General features: G+C 40.2%; 1 protein-coding gene across 2 annotated transcripts in view; it reads right to left on the bottom strand.

Moving 5' to 3' along the window:
• RHOH (ras homolog family member H) overlaps nt 1-24674 on the bottom strand; it is a 49668-nt gene extending 24994 nt beyond the window's left edge. The window contains exon 1 of one of the 2 annotated variants that reach the window (XM_055434749.2): nt 24413-24674. The gene's annotated coding sequence lies outside the window, so the exon portion shown is untranslated. Of the gene's footprint in view, nt 1-18076; nt 18381-24412 lie in introns of those variants that run through there. The other variant, XM_055434748.2, reaches the window with a different exon arrangement.
• Between the last annotated feature and the right edge of the window lie 302 nt (nt 24675-24976).

The following is a 24976-nucleotide window of genomic DNA, read 5'->3' as shown; positions in this document are numbered from 1 at the left end:
CCTCATTTTTAAGGAGGACAGTAATTCAGAAGCATGTTGTAAGATCCCCCCAGCACAATTCTCCAACTGGGATCATCCAGAGGCCCAGCTCAGTGAGCCACAAGGAGATGGCAAAGGAAACAGCTTCCCAGTCTATCAGTAGTAGCTGCCATCCTGATGATAAGGATCCCCTGCAAGAAAGTCTGACACGTGGGCTTTCCAATCAGCTGGTACAGCAGGCACAGTCTGTGCCCTTCAGAGGACAGCCTTACCAGAAGGAACCGCCTCCACAGAGGACATCTGGGTGATGGGAATTCCCCTCCCTACTGCGCATCCTCCCACCATTGAAACAGCCCTTTCTCCAGAGGTTCAGTGCTTTGTCAGAATGCAAATATCCTTGGAAGGTAAAGCCCTTTTTTACAGTTTTCATATTTATAAGAATGTATTCAAATCTTATTCTATCGTCAAAGCCACTTTTGGTTGGAGGAGGAGAAATTTTCACAAAAAAGCAAAAACTGTATACAAAGAGAGGTAAGACACTAGAAGATATCTTTTATTGGTCATTAATCCCATTCTCTGAGTCATTCCCTTCTACATCCAGGCTCCTTCTAAACTGGAATAGCACTGGTGGCCTACCGGTCTCCTGTATTGTCTGCAGACTGATAATCTGAAGTGTCGTTGATCTCAGTTCTCAATAACACCATTCATGTGCTCATTCCTCCAATATGTACTGCACTCTAACTATGTGCTGGGCACTGTACTAAATGCTGCATGGGGAATAGAGAAAGCTGAGGAATTCTAATCCATCTCAAAGTCAAGTGTCCGATCTGTAGGTGAGGATCACTGGGTTTATAATACTGATCTGTATTATAGGCAGTATAATATAATACTGACTATGGTGTTAAAGAAACACTTGGTATTTATTCACTGCACTTGCTTCACAGTGATGTACCATCAGCCCTGGGAAGTATCATTATTCTCAAATTACAGATTAAAAAATTTTTTTTCTTTGGTCATGCCACGTAGGATCTTAATTCCCCAACCAGTGATCGAACCCGGAGCCACAGCAGTGAAGCACCAAGTCCTAACCACTGCACCACCAGGGAATTCCCTCAGTTTACAGATAAACTGATCAATGTCCAGGAGGTAAAGTCAGAGATCCCCAAATGTGAGCATCCTCAAAATTAGAGGTTGTTTTAAATGTTTTCCTGGGCCCCTCATGGGGACATTCACATTCAGTAGGTCTGGGAAGAACCAGAGAGGCTATTTTCAAAGTATGAGGATGACTCAGAAGCACAGTCAAATTGGAGAAACACTGTTATGCAGTTAAGTACAGCATTCCCATATAGCTTTTCATTTGACCTTCACCATCTGGAAAATAGAATTATTATATTATTATCCCCAGTTTACATGTGAAGCAGCTTTGGCTCACACACACACACACACACACACACACACACACAACTGTCCCCCCAAAACAAATCCCTAGCCTAGAGGGGAAAGCCTTAATCAAGAGTCAGGATATCTGGGTTCAATTTCATCTCTGTCATTGGCCTTGTAACCAGAAGTAACCACTCACTTCTAGGTGCTTCTTTCATTGAGTATAAGATAGGAGGGTTTCATTCCAGCTTGAAATGTTATGAAATGTAGATACTACTCCTAAACCAACTCCTTAAGTAGAAATACCTTTTAAATAAGTATACCTAAGTAAACTATTTCTCTTCAGGGGAATGCTGAGAGGGAAACTCAGTAAAACAAAGATATATTGCCCCTGAAGCATCAGGTGGATAAACCAAGCCATCCACAGCTCCATTTATTGAGTGCCATGGTGCTGAGGCAAGCACCTTCATATCTGACCTCATTTTATCCTCAGTCCCACAAGGAAAATAGTACTATCCCCATTTTACAAATGTGATGACTGAGAGCCAGAGAAATTAAATAACTTGACCCTGGTTAACTCCAAAACCCTGAGCTTTACACCCTGCCTCCACACCTCCAATTCTCTCATGCAGAGAGGATCAGGAAATGGAAGGCAGAATCGAGCTAGTGAAACGTTTCCAGCTCCTAAATCTGGCCTTTAGGCTTGTCTCTTATAAGTGAATTCCCATGCTGTTGGTTACTTATGTTCGTATTTATGTTAAAACACAAATAGTGTATAGTGGGTTTTAGAACTGCAAAGAAAACCATGTCCAGCTAGCTACTTACTGGCTCTCATCTATTGATGTTTGTCACTTTTATAACCAGCTTTTACCAATTGTTTTCTAGATGCACAGCACTACAGTGGACCTTGTGAGAGATTCCCTGCTCTCCTGGAATTTAGCCTATTGTGAAGACAAGATATAGATGCTTGAGTCAGGTAACTAACATTAAAGACATTATGTGCATGTGTGCTAGGCCACTGCAGTTGTGCCTGACTCTTTGCGACCTCATGAACTGTAGCCCACTAGGCTCCTCTCTCCATGGGATTCTCTGGGCAAGTGTTGCCATTTCCTTCTCAAGGGGATTTTCCCGATCTAGGGTCAAAACCTGAGTCTCTTATGTCTCCTGCATTGGCAGGTGGGCTCTTCACCACTACACTTAATTATTTAATTGGGGCTTCCCAGGTGGCACAGTGGTAAAGAATTCTCCTGCCAGTGTAGGAGATGTAAGACGCAGGTTCGATCCCTGGGTCAGGAAGATCCACTGCAGTAGGAAATAGCAACCTGCTCCAGTATTCTTCCTGGAAAATTCCATGGACAGAGGAGGCTAGCAGGCTACAGTCCGTGAGGCCGCAAGAGTTGGACAGGACTGAGTACACATGCACGCGCATTCGCGCACACACACACACAAACACACAAGTACACCAAAGAGTGAACAGATCATAAACACTATAGGACTTTAAAAGAATAGGAATTATTTTTAAAAAAAGAAAAAGAAGGAAGGAAGGGGGAAAAAAAGAAAAAATGGATGGAATTGTGCGTGGGCTAGGGGCGCTAAACAGTTTGCAAAGGAAAGGGATATATACATATGGTGGTGGTGGTTGGTAGCTTAGTCGCTAAGTCACGTCGGACTCTTGTGATCCCAAGGACTGTAGCCTGCCAGGCTCCCCTGTCCATGGGATTCTCCAGGCAAGAATACTTGAGTGGGTTGCCATTTCCTTCTCCAGGAGATCTTCTCCACCCAGGAAGTGAACCTGGGCCTCCTGCATTGCAGGCAGATGATTCACCAACTGAGCTATGAGGGAAGCCCATATATATATATATATATATATTTACAACCTCATGTACTATAGCCCACCAGGCTCCTCTCTCCATGGGATTCTCTAGGCAAGTGTTGCCATTTCCTTCTCGTTATGGCTGATTCACGTTGTTGTATGGCAAAAACCAACATGACACTGTAAAGCAATTACCCTCCAATTTTTTAATTTTTTTAATTAAAAAAAAAAGAACTTGCAAGAAAGCAGGGCTTAAACTAGGTTTTGAGGAGAAGGATTAAAAAGGTTGGAGATGAAGGAAAAGGTCTTCTAGGCAAGTGAAACTGCCTAAGGACTCCCAGGAGAAGTGACCTAGATTAGAGTCTCAAGGGGAGAGGATCTGGAAGGGTAACAAGAAAGGGACTGGCCTGTGCAAAAGCACAGAGGACTGACAGTAAAGATGTGCTTAAGAACAAAGTGGATCAGCATGCCTGGACCCTAGACCAGAGTTGAGGAAATGATAGGAAAAGAGAATGAGAAGGTAGACCTCGTGCCTGTAAGAAACTGAAAGCTATTGAAGGCTTTGGGTGGGGAAACAAGTTCAAATTAATGCTTAGGGTGATTGGTCCAGCTTTAAAACAGGTAAAATGGCTTCTTCCACTCAGTATACAAAATACATATATTGGAGGGGCTCTATATACTAATATACAAAGATGAATAGAACACAGTTCCCATTCTTAGGAAATTGCCAATCCAGTGAGAGAAGATCACCAATTACAAGATAATGGAGGTTGTTCCTTAATTTAATTTATGACATTTTCTGTGGCAGGCATTATTAGTTTTCTACTCAATATCTGAGCCTCTCTTTGTCATTAATAATAGAATCCAAGACTTCCCTGGTGGCCCAGTGGCTAAGACTCTGCACTCCCAATGCAAGGGGCCCGGGTTCAATCTCCAGTTAGGAAATTAGAGTCCACATGCTACAACTAAAGACCCCACATGCCTCAAGGAAGATCAAAGAACCCACATGACCTGGTGCAGCCAAATATATCAATAATATTTTCTTAAAAATAGAATTCAATTTTGTTTTAAGACCTTAGGCGATGGACCATGCTTGGCCTAAGCCGCCATTTCTCAACCGTTTTTTTATTTGCCTCAAAGCATTTTTAGATACTTTTATCCTAATCATGCCACTCATTAAAATTTAATATCATAAATGTACTCTATGTATTGCGTGCATACCTGTGCTTTATACATAAAAAGAGTAATATCTTTTTTTTGCCTCTCGTCCTCACCAATAAACAATTCTCCCCTACAGGAGTTATCATCATCATCATCCCATCTACCCTCACCCCATCCCTACCCATACCTCACTCCTACTACACTCCTCACTTGCCTCCCTGTTGGGAATGCATAGCCTAAGACAATTATATAACAATTCTACTTCCTGTTTCTCACCTTCCTCACAACTGGGCTGGGCATGTAACCCAATCCTAGCAATGAAAAGATAGTTGATATCTGTTTAGGAGATCTCTGGGAAAACTCTTGTTTTCCTAGAAACTGCAACAGCCACTGCCAGATCAGCCTCCTTTTTACCTTCACCCAACTCTACGACTCTCAATGGAGGCACAAGCCTGGAAGCTGCGGGAGCCATCTTGCAGCTATCATGACACACAGGAAAACTGCAGAGGCAGCATCACTGAGCCACTGAACCAGGGGCAGGAACACAGACCTCCAGACTTCTGGCTATGAGGGAGAAATGAATCCAGATTTTTTGTAAGCTATTGTTAGGTATCGTGCAACTTGCAGCTGAAAACTCTGCTAACTGATATGTTGTGTGTCTCATGAACCATAACTTGTCTAACATAACCATGAATTACTGTTAAACCAAAGCCAGAGAGAAGCACAAACAAAAGCAAACAAAAATGTGATCCGAAATATTATGCAGTCAAACAGGAGATTTTGTTCATGTTTTAAAGGAAAATGGTTTCCTTCACTTATCAACTTTTCAAATAAATGTTAAAGCATTTGAAATAATATTTAGCATTTAAAACTAACAAACTTTAAGATATTTGTTACTGTGCAGAAAAATGGTCATGAAAGGCTACAAGATAATTTTGCTACTTTATGATTTGCCTAGTATGTATCTTTCAAAATATTTGAAAGTCAATTATTTCTAAATTAAATATTTAAGATACATAAGGAATATGTGCTTCTTAAAGGATCCCTCTGGGAATCTTTTCCCATGTTAAAAAATTTTTAGATAAACATCTATATTCATCATTTGAATATCATGTATTTTACTTAAATTGTGATACTAGTTAAAGCTAATTCTCTTATTTTAAAAACATAAATCAAACCTATTTAATAACTCCAACATCTCTAATAAAAGTGATTTTTAAGGTTCAAGATAAAAGAAACTTGAAATCCCTTTAAAGCTAAAGATCATTTAAATCTTAAAAGATAAAATTTAATTATAGGCTTAGGACTATCAAGCATTAGGTTTTCTTCAAGATGTCAAAATAATTCTCACAAAATAATTTTACTAGTTTCATTATTAACCTCACACCATAAATTGACTTTCTTTTAAAAAGATTTTTTCCTTTGTATTATAAAAATAATATATGCAAATCACAGAAAATATTGGAAACATAAAAACCATATATAATTTTATCATACACTAGATAATAACTTTTAACATACTGGTTTATCTACTTCATATTCTGAATTCATGTAAGAATATATAAGCCTTTTAAAATAAAAATATATGATTTTAAACTGATTTTTTTCTCACTTATTAAACATTCTTCATTTTTTTTTTAATTTATTTTTTTTATTTTACAATATTATATTGGTTGGTTTTGCCATACATTGACATGAATTCGCCTCAGGTCAAAAAAATTATTGTGTTGGAAAAACTTTGCTTTTATAGTAAAACACTTGCTGTTTTCTTAGGATCAATTCTTAGAACCAGTCACAGGATAGGAACATTTTAAGGCTATTCTTTCAGACTGCCCAGTTACTTGCAATTTTTCTTAAAAGAATGGCCTTTCCATAGCCACCTAAAGTAATTTAAAATAATAATTAGAACAGAGCATATTACATGGTGAGTAGAAGGATCATTCAACTCTTTTTCCCTGACTGGAGATATTATTTATAAATTGTACTTTGGCCTTTATCTTATAGGAAAAAGAAAAAGTTGATAATAATTTAAAAGTTCATCAAACTCTTAAACACTTTGAAGGCAAGTGAATTTGCTTTGTTATTTACCCTACATTTTTGTAATTACTTTGTTAAAGATCTAGTATGTAAGAATCGTTAAGCACTCTCAAAATTGGTAAAAGAAACAAGTAATTATAATCGGTAGGTAAAATAATTAAATACATACCTGTTGAGAAATAAAACCAGTCATGACCAAATATATAAAGGAGCACTAACACTGAAAACTCCAAATAGGGTAAATGTAGGAAAAATTTTAAATATGATCACTTCAGCCCTCTAAAGAAAAGAACAATAAATCCGAGGGAGCTTCAAGATAATATAACTTCGTAAGATTGACTGGTCACAGGTCGGAAGAAAAAGTTGAACATGAGCTTAAGCTGAAAAGGCTGGTGACTTTTTTTCATGAGCACAATTGCACAATTTAGTTTCTAAACTGAAAACCACAAGAGTCTAGCCCCTGTTGGAAGACAAAACTTTTGTTTTTCCTTCCATATTTGTGTGTTTTGGGTCTTTCCTGGATGACATATCAAATGGGTAGCCCTTGGGGAAATCCAAAACTATTGGTTTAGGTTTTCAACGTTTGGTCCAGGCTTTATGTAGAACTTCCCTGTCACGATGCCAAAACTACCTGTGTGTTTTCATGGCTCTAGAATTTAATAGAAACACTGCCATAATCTACATCTTGAAATCTCTTTTCCTGAGATGTAGAGAACAAAAAGGAAGAAAAGATACCTATGCGAGTCAGCAAAGTTGTTTGCCCTTCATTAATTCAAGCAATCCATTTAATTATCGGCTATATTTCTCTTATGTTAAGAAGTAACATTTAAGCGCCTTTCTATAGTTTCTGCACATTTTGGAGGGAAAGCACTAGCATGACGGTGTTTTTAGTACATGAAAACCTAAATACTCATAAATAAAATATATACATATATATTTAGGTTAAAAGCACATGCTGCATTTGTTACAAATATGTGTTACTATTTTCCTTCTCCAAGGGACCTTCCCAACCCAGGGACCGAACCCATGTGTCCTCCAATGGCAGGCAGATTCTTTACCTCTGAGCCACCAGGGAAGCTCATTATAAAGTCAACATCATTACAGATATTTCTAATATTACCAGATAGTTTGTGTATAGGAATAGAGTGACAATATCATTTGTCATATCAACAGATGTAGGAAATTGTGGTACTATCAACATGTAAGGTCTTTTTGCCTTTCCCCTCCTATTTCCTGTATATACGTCCAACACCCTCTTCTACTTCCTTATTATAGCCAGAAGAAGAGAGAGAGTGAGTGACGATCGAAATAAATTAGAGCAAGTTACAGTCAAAAGTTATCGGAGCTTGAGGAAAGTAGGTTTTATCCCCCAAAAAAGTATACCAAAAGGGATTTCTGAACTCTTTAAGGGTATTAGCAGCAGATGACAATGGTCTTATATTATTTAAATTTGAATCCCAATACATGGCCCTCCTTTGTTAAAAGGAATAATCACAGGCATTCTTATACTTCTCAATCATGGTTGAGATCATTTTCAGCTCAAGATTGGAACAAGGACAGGTAGAATTTTTTGTGGCAACTGAGAAAAAGATTAATGATAAGATGTGTATTTAGAAGTGCTCAAGAAGGAGGCAACTGGAATAGCACTAGGGAAAACAAAGGAAAAGTAGGGATTCTACTTTTCAAAGGAGTCTCTGAAAAGAAACGAAAAGTATGGAGAAAAAGACAAATGTCAGTGAGTTTCCCACATCAGCAATTAGGTTGCTAGGCAGAATGCTGAAGCAGGGGAAGCAATCTGCAGGAGAAAAGGGGAAGAAGAGTTTGCCAGTGGCCTTTGGAGCACATAGGATATTTCTGTTTTCTGAGCTGTAACTGAGAATTCTCGGAGAAGGCAATGGCAAGCCACTCCAGTACTCTTGCCTGGAAAATCCCATGGATGGAGGAGCCTGGTAGGCTGCAGTCTGTGAGGTCGCTAAGGGTCAGACGCGACTGACTGACCTCACTTTCACTTTTCACTTTCACACATTGGAGAAGGAAATGGCAACCCACTCCAGTGTTCTTGCCTGGAGAATCCCAGGGACGGGGGAGCCTGGTGGGCTTCCGTCTATGGGGTCACACAGAGTCGGACACGACTGAAGTGACTTAGCAGCAGTCGCAGCAGCAACTGAGAATTCTATGATGCAATATTATTATTTAAATGCATTAAATGTATTAGGGCCTTCCCAGGTGGCTCAGTAGGTAAAAAAAATCCACCTGCAATGCAGGAGATGCAGGAGACTTGGGTTCATTCCCCCTGGGTTAGGAAGATTCCCTGGAGGAGGGCATGGCAACCCACTCCAGTATTCTTGCTTAGAGAATCCTATGGACAGGGGAGACTGGCAGGCTACAGTCCACAGAGTCACAAAGAGTCACACACAACTAAAGCGACTGACCAGGCACACATGCAAAAGTATTAAATTAAAATACACTTAATGAGGACTTCCCTGGCAGTACAGTGGCTAAGATTCTATGCTACCAATGCAGAGGGCATGGTTTCAATCGCTAGTCAGGGAACTTGTATCCTGCATACTGTGGGCATGGCCAAAAAAACAAATAATAAAATACACTGAATACATCAAAAAACACATTGAATACACTGAGTTGAAATTGGCAGGAGCTGTAGTCATGGGTTTACAATAATTAAAATGGTTGTAGAAGGTGAAGTACACTAATTACTTAACTATATATTAGTATTTGTTACAGATTTTCCTATTCTACCTCAAAGAAAGATGTATAATCCTTACATTATGCCAGACCAAGAGAAACCTGATTCAATATCACCATTTCACAAATTTCACAATTTATTAAGCCAATTGTACATAGTTTTTCTCTGGAGGGTTGAAGATGGTGCAGTTTCCCTCCCCATACTATATCTCCCCCACTCTCTTAACATGACATGATAGTATGGTTTTATCACTTTCAACAGAGTTGACTAGTTTAAACAGATGAATTTGGGGTAAATCTCCATACCCTGCCTAAGTACCTATCACCTTCCAAGTGACAGTACATTAACAAAGGCATGAGCTTTCAACCAAAAACACCTACTTCCCCAAATTGCAAGTCAGGTACCCATTAATGAAAGATGGCCAACTGGGCTTCTGTGGTCTAGGGGTTACACAGGAAAAGTACTATCTCCAAAATCATCAGGGCCGTAACAGATGTTCGGCTTCAGATAGGAAAACCAACATTTCATACTTGGAAGTGATCACATTACACACAAGCTAATAATGCCTTTCGCCTCTAAAAGTAGCCTGGCTGGGTATCCAGTACTCACTGAGCACCACTCGCTACACTCTGGAGTTGGCTAGATCGGTATTTACAACCTGCCTGCATTTCTTGTGCCAAGTAGATACCACACGACAGTCAGTAAGACATTAAAGTAGAATCTTAGAGACTGTTTTCCTGAATGGCTACTGATCTTGGCCTCACATAAGAGACTTTAGAATTAAGGACTTAGAACATTGGTCATATATATTCTGACAAGAACCAGCTCTAGCCCCACATGTTTACCCAGCTTGAGGATCCAGTGCTATAAAACTACACGTGTACCTGCCCTCTTGTCCTCTTTTTACTATCAATTTTTCTCTCTAGCAGCTAAGTCCAACATCAGCAATGACCAGGACTTTCGCAACTTCTGCAAGGCCTCCTCTGTTGCATTGAGTCTCTGAGGCAGGATTTTTTAATATGCGGCCTCTGGACTACTGATCTTCCATGGATGCACTCTGAATGTTAGTTGCTCAGTCGTGTCCGACTCTTTGCAACCCCATGGACTATAGCCCGCCAGGCTCCTCTGTCCATGGAATTCTCCAGACAAGAATACTAGTGTGGGTTGCCATTCCCTTCGACAGGAGATCTTCCTGACCCAGGGATCAAACCCGGCTCTCCCGCACTGCAGGCAGATTCTTTACCATCTGAGCCACCAGGGATGCACTTTAGAGGATATCCCTTAATCTCCTAAAAGTGTATGACAAATATGCAGTTTCTATACATGGGCTTTTTTCTCAGGAATATGGTCTTTGGTTCTCATCAGATTCTCAAAGGAATTTATGAACATCCTGAGAGACTAGTGCCCCGCTGATAGGGAATGTGAAATATTTTTTTTAATTGAAGAATTTTCAGCATAAAGTAGAAAAAACCCAAAATATTAAAGATGATTTGAGAGCTTATTACTGTCACTAAAGTTTTAAAGCCAGGTGAAATCAATAATCTCAGTACCAATTGCTTCTGCTACTGTGATGTCATTTACTTCAATATGTTTATTTTGTGATATATACATTGTTATTATGTCACATGTCTGATGTTATTACTTTGAGGGCTATAGTTCCCTATATAAAATACTACATTTCATCAAACATCAGGCTTTCTTTACTTCTTTAATGTGATATTATTACACACTACAGCTCAAACATTTTTCTCCTCCAGGTTTACGCATGATGATCACTTCCCAATGATTTAAATAGAATATTCATGGGTCTTCGACTCTCCGTTTGACCATTTTTCTCTGTGCTTCCTTCTTGTAGTTCCCCTGTTCACAGCTACTTTCAGTTGGTCCAAATGCCTGTAGAAGGGAATTTTTTGGCATAATCTACATTCCCCTTTAAGGAGTATCACGAGTGTGGTCTCCTGTTTTTAGTTTGTTTCTATAGATTCAACACAATAGCTTGTCCCTTTGGGGCTTTCTCTGTTGTCACACCTCTTTTTGATCCTAAGTCTCAAGGTATTAGTAGGCTTGCTCCCAAACACACACACACACACACACACATGCACATTCTCTAAGCCAACCCAAACTATCACCTTTAATCCATTAGCATTTCTCAAAGTATGATCGGCAGACCATTTGTTTCAGAATCTTTACGAGGCCAGAGGACTAGTTAAAAATATTCCTGCCAACCTCCAGACCAATTGGATCAGAATCCATGGAGGTAAAACCTGCTTTTGTTAATACATCCCCCATCCATCCAGCTGAGATTCAGTTCAGTTCAGTTCAGTTCAGTCGCTTAGTCGTGTCCGACTCTTTGCGACCCCATGAACCACAGCACGCCAAGCCTCCCTGTCCATCACCAACTCCCAGAGTTCACTCAAACTCATGTCCATCGAGTCGGTGATGCCATCCAGCCATCTCATTCTCTGTCGTCCCCGTCTCCTCCTACCCCCAATCCCTCCTAGCATCAGAGTCTTTTCCAGTGAGTCAACTCGTTGCATGAGGTGGCCAAAGTATTGGAGTTTCAGCTTTAGCATAAGCCCTTCCAATGAACACCCAGGATTGATCTCCTTTAGAATGGACTGGTTGGATTTCCTTGCAGTCCAAGGGACTCTCAAGAGTCTTCTCCAGCACCACAGTTCAAAAGCATCAATTCTTCGGCGATCAGCTTTCTTCACAGTCCAACTCTCACATCCATACATGTCCAGCTGAGATTAGAGAACCCATAATTTACAAGAATCATTTTCTTCCTGATTTGAGCCTGTTTTGAGATCTAAATGGAACTACTTTCATATTCATCTGACTCGCCTCTGAGATCAGCATTTCTTTGTCTCTTCCTAAGAAAATCTTCTTCCCTCTCTCCTGCCTGTGACAGTAGCTTTTCTCTGGGCTCTTCCTCAATCTCCACAGGCAGCCAGTGGCTTCTTTCTTCCAGAACTGCCCTAAGGAAACCTCCTTAGCATCCACCACTTCAGACTGCCTGGATCCTAACAACGTTTACAATACCTCACCTGGGGTTGACAGTATATATTTGCATGTCAAAAGCAAGCCCCATCTGGCCCACAAAACTCCTCTTAGCCTTGCCCTTAAAAATTAAGACTACTTAAAACCGCTTATTTACAGTCTTTCTCCGCATTTTTAAGGCACACACCACTCCCACAATACATGAACTAAAAACAAAATTCTAGTATCTCACCATTCTAACACAAATGCTTTATTTTTTAAAGTTCACATTTCATCCTCATCATAACTAAACCAGAATGTGACATGAAAACTGTAATCCTGATTTTCTAATTTAACACCATATCAAATATATTTTCATAACTACTGTTAATGATGATCTTTAAGACCACAAAATATTGCACAGATATTAGTGCTGCCAGATCACTTTTGGTTATTATTTAGGCTATTTTCGGATCATTCTGTCATAATAACAATACAGTGTCACAATAACAATACATAATGAAGAATACAGTTCATGCATGTTACTTTTTTCCTTCTTTGAATTATTTATTTAGAATAAATTCCCAGAGGTAGAATTAATGGATCAAAGTGTGTGAGCATTTGGATAGCTCTTGCCACATATTGCCAAGTTGCCATGTATTTTATACATTTCCTCAGCAATATGCTGGTAAATGTTTATTTAATAGATTTTTCTCAAAGGAAAAGAAAAAAGGGTGGAGAGTTTGATTTATAGCATTTGCCAATTTTGTGGTATAAACACCCCTATCGGGTCCAGTTTCAAGTTATGAACATGATATCACTGAATACAAATGTTTCATAGCATCACATCATTATAATATTTCTATCACACAGATAATTTGGAGATGATAACTTCAAAAGCATAGATGACAGAAAAATATTGTAAATAATCAAGAGTAATATGTTTTGAGTATTACATTTATTTTTAATATAATTTATTGAACTTGGATTTATAGAATTTAATTTTTAATAGTGACTGTTTAACAACTGGTTTGCAAATTTTCTGGAATGACACAATCAGTTCTTGCAAGCAAGTACAGGCTCCCACACATTCCTGCCTATATCTCACTAGATATTTTGCAAAAGCACACCTTTTTTTTTTCATGGAAGCCACTGAAAATTCACCTGATTCCATCTGTGCCACAAGCAATAGCCATGCTTTTAAGTTAGCAAATTATGATAATGCATAATGAATAAAGCAATCCAAAAAAAAAAAAAAAGAGAGAGAGAGAAAAGAACAGGAAGTCTATGCGAGTAAATTCATTCTGCACACTCTCCCCCAGTTTGGGTAATACTCTCTTCATCCATTCATTTTACTGGTGTTTTTCCATTGTCACCTTTTAAAAAGCACTCAATCATTTATTTACTCGAACAATGACTGAATGGATGACTATGTGTAGTTCTCATGGCACATATTATGAGAACCATATTGATGTTACCTAACCACTGTCTTCGCTGGTTTTCTTTTCTACGAAATGGGGAAGAGGTCATTGCTGACTTCAGTTTTACAAGAAACTAATATAGTGATTAGAAGACTTCAACTTATGCTCAAAGAAGCAATCGAGCATTCCGTAATGCTTTGAAATTCTCTTCCAAAAGTAATTCATTAGTATTGTGTTTTACTGGAAGAGAGAAGTGGGAGAGTGATTTGGCACTATCTCATGTGAAAGCAAACTCCTGTCTTTGGGCTTTCTGTGAGTGACACTGAATAGCCTCTACGTGTCTATAACACTTCAGGATTTTTCAAGTAGCACCCTACATTTGCAAGTTAACATGTAAATATGGTTAACAAAAACTCTAAACATACATACTTGACCAAATCATCTCACTTCCAGAAATTCTCCTAAGAAATAAATTCAAAACAAAGGAAAATGCTTTTGTGTGATATTAACAAGGGCTTCCCTGGTAGCTCAGATGGTAAAGAATCTGCCTGCAATGCAGGAGACCTGGGTTCAATCCCTGGGTCAGGGAAGATCCTCTGGAGAAGAGAATGGTTACCTACTCTAGTATTCTTGCCTGGAGAATTCCATGGGCAGAAGAGCATGGCAGGCTATATAGTCCATAGGGTCACAAAGAGTCAGACATGACTAAACAACTAACACACACGCACATTACTAGCAATAGAGGGAAGATGGTTTTACCTCTTTCCAGCACTTATTCAACTTACCATCTCAGTGCTGGGACCCAGGTAGGAGAGTTTTGGATCAATAGCTCCCAAATGCTCACCTACAGAACAATTGTCTCTAAGTCTCTTGAGTGGAAAAAAAATGTATTTTTATCACACAGATTCCTGGACCCCACTCCAGGACTGGGGTGTGATACAAGAGAATTGCTAGTTTTGAAAATCTTTTCAAAGGGTTTTGATGTCCAGCCAACTTGAGGAACAATGATTCCAGGCCAGAACCAGACAAATCAAACCATCTCTGAACAATGGTCCAAATGTGGGAACAGTATGATGACTTTCTACACGAGGCATCAAGAAGTTGCTTAGGGCATTCAAGCAGCTGTTGGAGTCAAATGACTGAAAAGCCTCAGAGGAGGGGCCTTAATTCTGGCACCTACCATGTCCCTCTGTTCACCCTTTCCATCTCTGATCCCCACCCCTCACTGCCCAGCCCAGCATTCGATACAGTGAGGCTGCTTTGTAGCATGCTCCACTTTGGTATCCATCCGAACTTGTGTCCTCCCTTTACATACACAAAGGCCCCAAATTTCCACCCTTAGAATATAGTGGAGCTCTATTTAAAAAAATTATTATGATAAAACCAAAGTAATCTACATGTGCAGTTGAGAATCTCCTGCATAATGAGCATACTGGCCATATACGCATTTTTAAAGGGCATTTTCTAAAGCCAAAAGAATCTCTGATCTGGAGAGCAGAATGGGAAAGCAGGATGCTTTTTAATCTTGGCTTTTGTCCAGATACAAGCATCCAGAATTTAAATAAGCACTATGGGCATTCATTGTCAAAATGGATTTTTAGCAATGCCTTCTCAGCACTAAAATTAAAATATATCATAAAATACATAATTTCACTTAAACAGCCCAAGGAAGTTACTCATTTATCTCTAATTCCAAGTACTCTAAAATTCCACCCAAAGCATTCAGTGAGCATCAACCATAGATGCCCACAAATAGTACAGCATTCACTCAGAGAGTTGTCTTATATGTCTGAGAATTTGCTAGGGAAAGGCTTAAAAAATCTATCTCTAATCTTGTTTCCCTTTTCTCATGTACATTACCACTATAATACATCTATCCCTGTGCCTTGTCTATTCTTGGTGCTCAAAAAAAATGTTAAATCTCAGCCTCTACCTATCACTCCCACTTTCCTTTGAAAGGAATACTGGCATTAAAAAAGTAACTTTACAGATACATTGTTCCTAAGCCAGTTCAGTTCAGTTCAGTCGCTCAGTCATGTCCGACTCTTTGCGACCCCATAAATCGCAGAACACCAGGCCTCCCTATCCATCACCAACTCCTAGAGTTCACTCAAACTCATGTCCATCAAGTCGGTGATGCCATCCAGCCATTTCATCCTCTGTCGTCCCCTTCTCCTCCTGCCCCCAATCCCTCCCAGCATCAGAGTCTTTTCCAGTGAATGAGCTTGTCGCATGAGGTAGCCAAAGTATTGGAGTTTCAGCATTCGCATCAGTCCTTCCAATGAACACCCAGGACTGATCTCCTCTAGAATGGACTGGTTGGAACTCCTTGCAGTCCAAGGGACTCTCAAGAGTCTTCTCCAACAACACAGTTCAAAAGCATCAATTCTTCGGCGATCAGTTATTTTCACAGTCCAACTCTCACGTCCATACATGACCACTGGAAAAACCATAGCCTTGACCAGATGGACCTTTGTTGGCAAATAATGTCTCTGTTTAAAAAACAGAGACATTTAATACGCTATCTAGATTGGTCATAACTTTCCTTCCAAGGAGTAAGTGCCTTTTAATTGCATGGCTGCAATTACCATCTGCAGTGATTTTGGAGGCCAAAAAAATTAAGTCTGACACTGTTTCCTAAGCCAGGGACCATGAAATCTTCATTCTAGTGTCCCCATTCTTGATAAGAATTGTAATAGCTACATTTACTGAGAGTCTATTTTATCCCAGGCACTAGGCTAAATGCTTTACATGTTTTTATCTCTTTTATCCCTACAACCACCCTCTGAAGTAGATATTTTAATTTATTGTTAGAGCTACTTTACATATTTTTTTATTGAGGATTAAAGAAGTTATGTAATGTGTCCAAGGTTCTCACAGGTGAGAAACAACAGCACCAGGATTCGACACAAGGCAATCTGGCTCCAAAGTCTGGGTTTGTATTCTGGAAGGTGCTTTCGTTATTATATGGATGCAGATATTTCATAGTCCAGGGGAAAAATTATTCAGAATCATTAGGGAAAGAACAGCAGCATATCCACAACATACCATCAGACACACAAAGGAAGTAACAGATAGTTCGTGGGATTTGGGGGCTGACTATTGAAGAATGGAGACTTGCTTATAATTAGTCAACCAGCTTGTCCGCCCAAGAGGAAGTCTACTTCAATTACCAAATGATTGAAGGGTCTCCTGAGCATGTAGTAACCAAAAATGGAGGTCTTATAGGTACCGTAAGCCACACAAAGCTTTCTCTGCATTCACAATGTACAAGGGGAAAACAGTAGAGGGATGGCAAGTCGAGAATCACAGATTTGGGAGATGCATGAGGAAGCCCGGAGCATGAAGAAGCACGGACCCCGAGGCAACCTCGCACATGAATTGTTAGAGCTGTGAGTGCTGATAAAGAAGTGCCCAAAGGCCTAAGAATACTAGACACCCATCGAATGGAGTAGACTCGTCTCCTTAGCAGCCTTGCCTCTCTGGGTCTTCCATAACCCATCTACACCTTAATTTTACAAGCTTTTTTCCTACCAAAGTGTAAAACAAGCTTTCATCTTTTCTCAGGTCAATTTCCTTAAGTGGGATGGTCATCTTCTAGTCAGTCTCACTTTTGTGCCTTTGCCCACACAATTTTTCCAGTGTGAATTAACCCCCCTTCCATCTACTCAAATCTCTCATCTTTCCAAGGCCTGTGTCTTTCAGACTACTCCAGTTTTCCCTCAAATCTCATTCTCAGAACTCTTACAGCCCATGGTCATTCCATCTATCCTTTAATTTCCATCTTGTACTGCTTCCTGGATTTTAGTTCTTATCACATCTATTAGATCCTTCAAAATAGAGAATTCTTTACATTTCTCTTATGTCCTTCACAACACCAGTTTAGAATCAACAAGTGATAATCAACAACTTGCTGCTTTCTTGAATATTCCAATATTAGCTTTAATATAGTAAAGAACCCCAAACCAGTGATTTCTCTAACTTTATTTAGTTACAACCCAGGCTACCAAGTGGTACCTCACAGCATATCTCCAAATCAGACCACTTCAAAAAACTAAATTTGATTTCATTTAAAAATATGTACTTACACATCAAATATCACTTTTAGAAAAGGGGACTTTAGCATTGGGAATAGATGAAACCAACAAGCTAGGAATTTCAGATATGAATCTATATCATTTGGATTTTGGTTCTGTTTCTTTTCTGAATTAGAAAATTTTTAAACTCATATTTGCACAGTTTAGAGGATCTTTGGATTTACTTCATCAAACATAGGATGATATTTAAACTACCAAAATATCTGAGCTCAATCATAGCCAATTATAAGCATATGAATTCTCTAGGAGAGTATCTGGAAAACTAAAAAGCCAACTATTATAATGTTTAATGTTTCAGAAACTAAATGCATCCTGTTAGACTTGGGCAGGCATGGGGAGTAGTTGGCTATCAGACTAACTCCCTGTGCCTGAGTAACACGTTTCTATACTTCACAACAGATTGAACAGAGTGATCACTATGTTGAATCTATAGTAAACGCTAAATAAAATCAGAAAGATTTCTTTTGACAGTGAAGAAATATTTTTAAAGAAGTCAAAGTCTTACCTGTTGTAGAATGCCGAAGAAATTTCTTGACACCAAAATGACTGACTCCGGAAGTCAAATTTGTTCAGTGAAGGTAAGTAAAAACAAAAGCAGCCCAAGTCATTTCACTGCTATGATTTCCTTCTAGGATCTATCTTTCCTTCCTCCCCAAAAGTATAACATTCTCGGATTGGAAGACCTAAAATTTTGAGAGCTGGGCTGGTAGAGAATCAAACCCAAGATGACTGGGTTTGGTGTGAGTGGTGACTGAGGCAGCGGGAACGATCCGAATGTGACAAAAGAGATTAGCAAGTTCCTCTGCATAAGTCAATTTCCTGTAGCTGGCTTCTCCGAAGAGAGGGTTTCATTTGTGTGGGTTTAGTGATGTGTGTATGTGTGTGTGCACGTGTGTTTTCCTCCATGACAATATGAAAACTTCCCCAGATGAGAGACAGAATAAGACCTTTGCTGCGTGGCAGATTTGTGTTGAATTTATCACTTCTCAGGGGACCATTTCCCTCTCCCCCTCCCCCAATTTCCCAGCAGCAAACCACCTACTTAAAATTGTGGAAAGGAAAAGTGGAAAACCAAGATGATTCCTTAAGGAAGTGAAACAAACCAAGAAAAAAAAAAAAAAGGCCACAGGGCCACTCCACAGACTGGTCTTGGTTCACTGAAGCTTAGGAAAAAGCACCTTAGGTCTTCATGTCAACCTGGTGAACATACTGACTATGGAGGGAAAGCGGTAGGTGGGCTTTGTTTTATTAATAACTACCAAACAGCAATCTGGAAAGGACAGACTCAGCCTTAGCGAGAGCTCAGACAGCCCCGCCACACATTTACCCTTGGATGGACCCACACCTGTGTTACGAGATATGTGACTCAGAGTTGTTTTCAGACTCCTCGGAGTTTCATTACTTGCCTCCAAACCCAAATTTACATGGTCTGTCCTCCAGTGCAGTCCAGGTGTAGAGACCATCTGCACATACTTAGATTATGACTGAGTTGCCTGTACCAATACATTTAACTTTCATGATGTGGTCACAGTCTCCCCCTCACACCCGCCTCAAATCCCGAACTAATCATAAACGCTATCTTCCAGGGTGAAGTCTTGGTCAAAATGCCTACACGCCAAAACGATAAAATCCACTCAAGTTAACAAGCATTTATAGAGCCCCTACTGTGTGCAAAGTCCAGTGCTAGGGTAGGGGAGGGTACACCAAGATGGAATCTCTCACTCATAATGGTCAGAGTCAAGTGAAGGGGCAAGATGGGGACATAAAGGAAATGCTGTGAGTCAGGATCTATCTACAAATCTCACTCCAGGGACTCCCTGGGAAGTCCAGTGGTTAGGACTCCGCATTTTCACTGCAGGGACACAGGTTCAATCACTGGTTAGGGAAATAAGATCCCACATGCCTCAAGGCATGGCCAAAAGAAAAAAAACATCTCACTCGAAAAATCCTGGGACACCAGAGTCAGTTGAAAGGAAAGTGTGTTCATCCTTTTAGCCAGTTAGGATAGCTACTGAATGTTAACATGGATTCTTTCATAATATTCCAGGGAGCCTCGACTGACTTGCAGAGAGACACTCAGATCTGTACGCATCATCTGAGGGCCACCCTCAGATGCCCTCAGTATTGCAGACTCGGAATTCTGTTATGTGCCTGATACCGTGAACTGAAGAGAAACACAGAGGCTGAGACAGACATATTCCCTGTGCTCTCAGCACCTACATCCTACTCAGAAGAGACAGAAACATTCATACAAATGCAATCATTACAGATTGCAATAACTATTGCAAACGAATCAGAAAAGAAGTTGAACTAGAGTGCAAGACAAGATGCACATCCCAGGGGTGGTGGTCAAGGAGGGCCTCTTTGTATATCTGACAATCAAAGCGAGACTTGAAGTTGTGAATCTCAACCCTGACTGAGAAGCTTTTGAAAAATACCAGTACCTAGGGAATTCCCTGGAAGTTCAGTGGTTAGGCCTTGGCACTCCCACTGCAAGGGGGCATGGGTTCAATCCCTGGTCGGGGAATTAAGAACTCTACTGTGGTACCAACGGGCAAAAAAATACATATGTTTATCAGTACCTAGGGCCCATCCCCAGAGACTCCAGTTTGATTTGTCTGATTTGGGACTTGGGCATCAATATAAATTCCCCCCATTATTAAAATGTAAAGTTACCTCTCTATTGCTGAAAAAAGAGGAGTAGAAGGAAAGTAGGGAGTAGTACTACTTTCTAGTACTTAGTACTCTACTAAGGGGAGTAGAAGGAAAGACATTTCAAGCAGAGGCAATATATGTGTAAAGGCCCTGAGGTGGGAAAATGCTTGGCATGTTCAAGGAAGTAAAAGAGGATTGATGTGTCTGGTGTGTAATGATGACAGGATTAAGTAGAGAAAAATGAGCATTCTCAGAGATGCTCATACAACTACTAAGTCCATAGGAGACTCATTAATCCCTGAAACTAGGCATCAATTTTTAAGGTGCAATAATAACTCAGGCTGGGAGGTGAGATCCTTGAGCCCTCTGATAAGCACATATCAGAAATTTAGCATATATTTAGAAAATTTCCCAGATCACTATCATAATATTACTAGGTAAGCAGAACATATGGCTGGTGGATACTTTATTTACCTCTAGTTTGGGTCATCAAAAGATTTAGGGCAGCATATAAAAATACATATACCTTAGCAAAATAAAGCAAATTAAAAACAAGAAAGATGAAGCCAAAAGAAATGAAGATGAAAATTAAGCTAAAGCCAGAGGTAAGGTTGAATGAGAAAATGAAAATACCACGTAGTTCTAAGCATTTAAGCAACTGGTGTGAAGCAGTAAACACTACCATGCAGAAAACTGAGCACATTGCTCAGGATGAGGAGGGCTTCCTGGCTCTTTGGTGCTGAGACGGTGCTAAGAGAAACTTGGCACCTGCATTCTCATAGAAGGACATCACAACCGAAGTGAAACACCACCCTTAGACTAAACACAGCCAGCCACAAGCTCGAGAGATGGCTCCTCACATTTTTCCTCTGTGTAAAATAGGTTGATTTCATCTCATGAAAAACTTGACTAAAAGCAATCCCAGGGGCACATCAGAGAGGGTCCTGCTTCAATATGCCAGTTTAATGCAGAGATGAAAATACACTTCAGAAATGCTTCTGCAAATTCAGGATAAAACTGTTTTCTCATCTGAGCTTCTAAAAAATTGAAGGCAGCAAAGAGCTGAAAATTGGTAGTACTTCCAGGAAGAGATCCAGTGGTTTTCTCAGTGCCCCAGCACCCCTTGAAAAAGCAGAAGCGTGTCCTTGTGCAAGGAGAGCTGCCTCCAAGGGTAGCCCCGCTTCACCTCCGTGAGAAGGTAAGACTTTGCCCTTTGGGAAACAAAGCGAAAGGAACCACAGTGTGGTTTGTAATTTCAGGGCGTTGGGCCTTGTGCATTTTCTTCACAAAAGAACATACATACTCCAGGGCAGGGTAATCGGCGTGTGTCTGAAAATCCAAAAGCTTCCACCCGCTCTGGCTGGTGCTGGGAAGAGTACTGCCAGTTGGCTGTCCCATGTTCCTTTCCTTCTTGGCTCCCCGGCTCCCCACCACCACCGCCCCCACTGCCTCTTCTGATGGCCTTGCTCTCTCTGTGTAGGTAATTGTAGTTTTAGATGTTCTCATAGAGTCAGGCTTTGTGCAGCCTCTTGCTCCTGACAGCGAGAAATGCTTTTTCCTCTTGCCTCTTACATACCTTTAGTCTTCACTAAACATATTTTTATATATACAACAATATATAAAACTCTTCACATATATTTTAATGTCAGAGGAGATTTTCTGAAGGGGAGTGGGAGAAGGTTGGGAGACAGCTAACTTTCTCCCTTTTCTGGAAATCTTTCTCTCTCTCTCACTCTAGCTAGCTCTCTCTTTAACAGACAGGGGTAGTGGTGAGGGGAGGAAGCAAATAACCTAAAATACATGTACATGCTACATGCTTACACACACACACCCCTGTGGCTATGTAAGTTCTGAGGATGTATAGGGCCTCAGAACAGAGATGAGGCCCAGCCTTGGGACAGAGATGAGGGGAAACCCTGGGGAATTCAGAGTGGTGGGAAGGAAGGAAATCCTGGGTGTGGAGTTCCCAGTAGGATCTGGCCTCTCATAAGCCATATTCAGGAAGCTTCCATGACAAGCACTTACCACACTGTGCATTGGACTGTGCGTTCTCCCATGATATCCCACAGCACCTTCTGTTAACTGTCAAGCACTCACCAAACAGCCCTGTCACACCCTGCACAGAGCCCTTGAGGCCCAGGGCCTAGCCTTGCTCATTGGTGCATCTCAGGCACCTCATAGTCAGCCACTGACGAACCATTTGCTGATCCCTGGATTGATTCTCTCATCTAATCCTCACAACAGTCTTACATGGTAATCATTTTTTAATATATTTTTACAGCCAAGAAGACCTTAGCAGGCTAAGCAATTTGCATGAAAGTACATGACCACAAAAGCAGAACGAAGACCCCCGCCCAACCCATCCATCCGTCATGGCTCTTCACCCTGCTAGCTCCCAAGGGGGAGATTGGGGCTGTGGGGACAGGGAAGCAGCCTAAGCCCTGAGCCACAGGTCCATTTTCTGTTTTCTGAGCACCCTTCCTCTGAGATTCTCTGCTAAACACAGTTGGCTAAAGGTCAAGACTTGCTTTCTCAAAAACATCTTCATTTGAAATGTCCTGGACTTTCTTGGTGGTCCTTAAGAGTCCTTCTGCCAAAGCAGGGGATATGGGTTCAATTCCTTGTCCAAGAAGATTCCACATGCCATGAGGAAACAAAGCCACTGAGCCACAACAATTGAGCCTGTGCTCTCGAGCCCAGGAACCGCAAACTACTGAAGCCTGAGCCCTCTAGAGCCTGTATTCAGCAACAAAAGAAACCACGGCAATGAGAAGCCCATGCACCACAACTGGAGGGTAGGCCCTACTCTCTGCAACTAGAGAAAACCCGCGCACAGCAGTAAAGACCCAGTGCAGCCAAAAATTAATTATTTAAAAAAAGAGATGTCTTCTGATATGGCAGACCAATAGCTTATTTTCTCTTTAATAGTCTCCTAGAATGAGCACGTCTTTCATTGAGGGTTTTAAAATAACAACTGAGTACTCTGAACTCACGCATAAGTAATATTTTTGTCCATTGCAAAGGTCTCTGCCTTTTATACCAGAGAGAACTCTTAATGACAGTGTTAATTGTAATGAATAATAAACCTTGGAAACTGTGATATCAATCATTTACCAAATTATTTTTCACCCTGAGTCAGTAAGATGCCTTCCCCTTCTTCTTACTGTTAGTGAAATGATTTAGATTTAGTGAGTAGCTTTTAATATTTACACAGACCTTCATTCACATTATGCCACCCAATAAAATAAAATATTTCAGTGGATTCTGAAGATGTACCAAAAGTTTGACTGTTTTGAGTTTCAAACCTAGAGCATTAGACAGACTGCAATTATTTTTACCCAGCTCCCCACTATGTGATAAGCAACTGTATTAAACCAAAACATGCATTCCTTCTGATTGAGAAATTTTATGATGGGGATTGTAAAATGTTAGCTCTATAGAAGAGAAAAAGGTTAACTAGTACATGTCACTTTCAGTGTAAAAATACATTCATATAAAATACTCATTAAATTCTAAATATTAAAATATCTTAGAAATGCTTCAGGCTAGAAATCACATGAATGATTACCTCCTTATGCACTTTGAATCATTATAAACATCAGCCTCCCTAACCAGATAAGAGTATCATTTCAAACATCTTTCAGCTTCCCTCTTTTAGCCATAGCTATAAAAAAAACCATTTCCCTTGCTGTGATTCTCATCATCTATTTTCTCTTTAACTGTTTTACTGTAACATAATGCATTGCTTTTTGTCTCAGTGAATGTCAGGTTCTCGGGATTCTCAACTGCCATTTTAATCCTGGTTTGTTTGCTGTGTATAACTGTGTTTATCGAGCAAACATTTACATCCTGGTTCTTTTTATTGCAGAGCCATAGTTCATAACAATGCAGGGTCTTGTTGCAAAAGATGATAGCATTCAACGTAATCATTTGAACTGTGGTGTAACTTCTTTTTTTTTTTTTTGTCAGAACAGAGTTAATATCGTCTAATGCCCGCTACCCTTCAAAGCCATCCCTGGTTAGTTAATGCACTTTTGCAACCCTGCTGACATCAGGCAAGGCACTTTTAGGACCTTTTTAGAACGTTTTAGAGACAGCTTAATAAACTATAAGAGAAAACCAGTAGTGTTACATTCTATTCATAACTTGCCTTTGACTCAAAGTATAATCTGGTTTGTTCACCTACCTTATTCACTGGATACAGGTCCAAAGCAAAATCAAATCCACCCAAAAAGGACAAAGATGGACTATCGTTGAATAAATTTGAAAGAATGTGCCTCAGGCTTTGAGAGCAAATCCTGGAGAGGAGTTTGCAAAGTAATATGAGTAACAGGAGCGTCTTTGGGTCAAATGCATGAACTCCCAGAGGAGTTCCTCTCTGATGTAGAATACCTGATTCATTTAAAAAAAAGAAAAAGGCCATCACTGCTTCTTCTTGCATTCATATTTTACTCGTTGTCTTGATAGGGATCTTCAGTTTGGGCACAAACATCACAGGGTAACTGCATCTCCGCACACCTGCTGAGAGTGGGGGTTGCGGATGTTTCAGTTAAAAGGCAGGGCCATGACTACTAACTTGCCATCTTTTCAAAATAACAGATCTCCTGCACAGTTCTAGAGGGATTAGGTTAAAACTTGTACCCAAAACAATCTGAAATTCTGGAGAGCTATAAATTTGGATTCAGATAAAGTAAGGTTCAAATCTCAGCCCCACTTATGAGCAAGGAGGAGGCCCTGATCTTCCCAACTG

The sequence above is a fragment of the Moschus berezovskii genome, chromosome 5, assembly GCF_049115385.1.
Source record: "Moschus berezovskii isolate FMDL1 chromosome 5, NW_MosBer_1.0, whole genome shotgun sequence".
Lineage (NCBI taxonomy): Eukaryota > Metazoa > Chordata > Mammalia > Artiodactyla > Moschidae > Moschus > Moschus berezovskii.
Note: the sequence above shows the minus strand (reverse complement) of the source record. Positions and strands in the feature narration are given on the sequence as shown.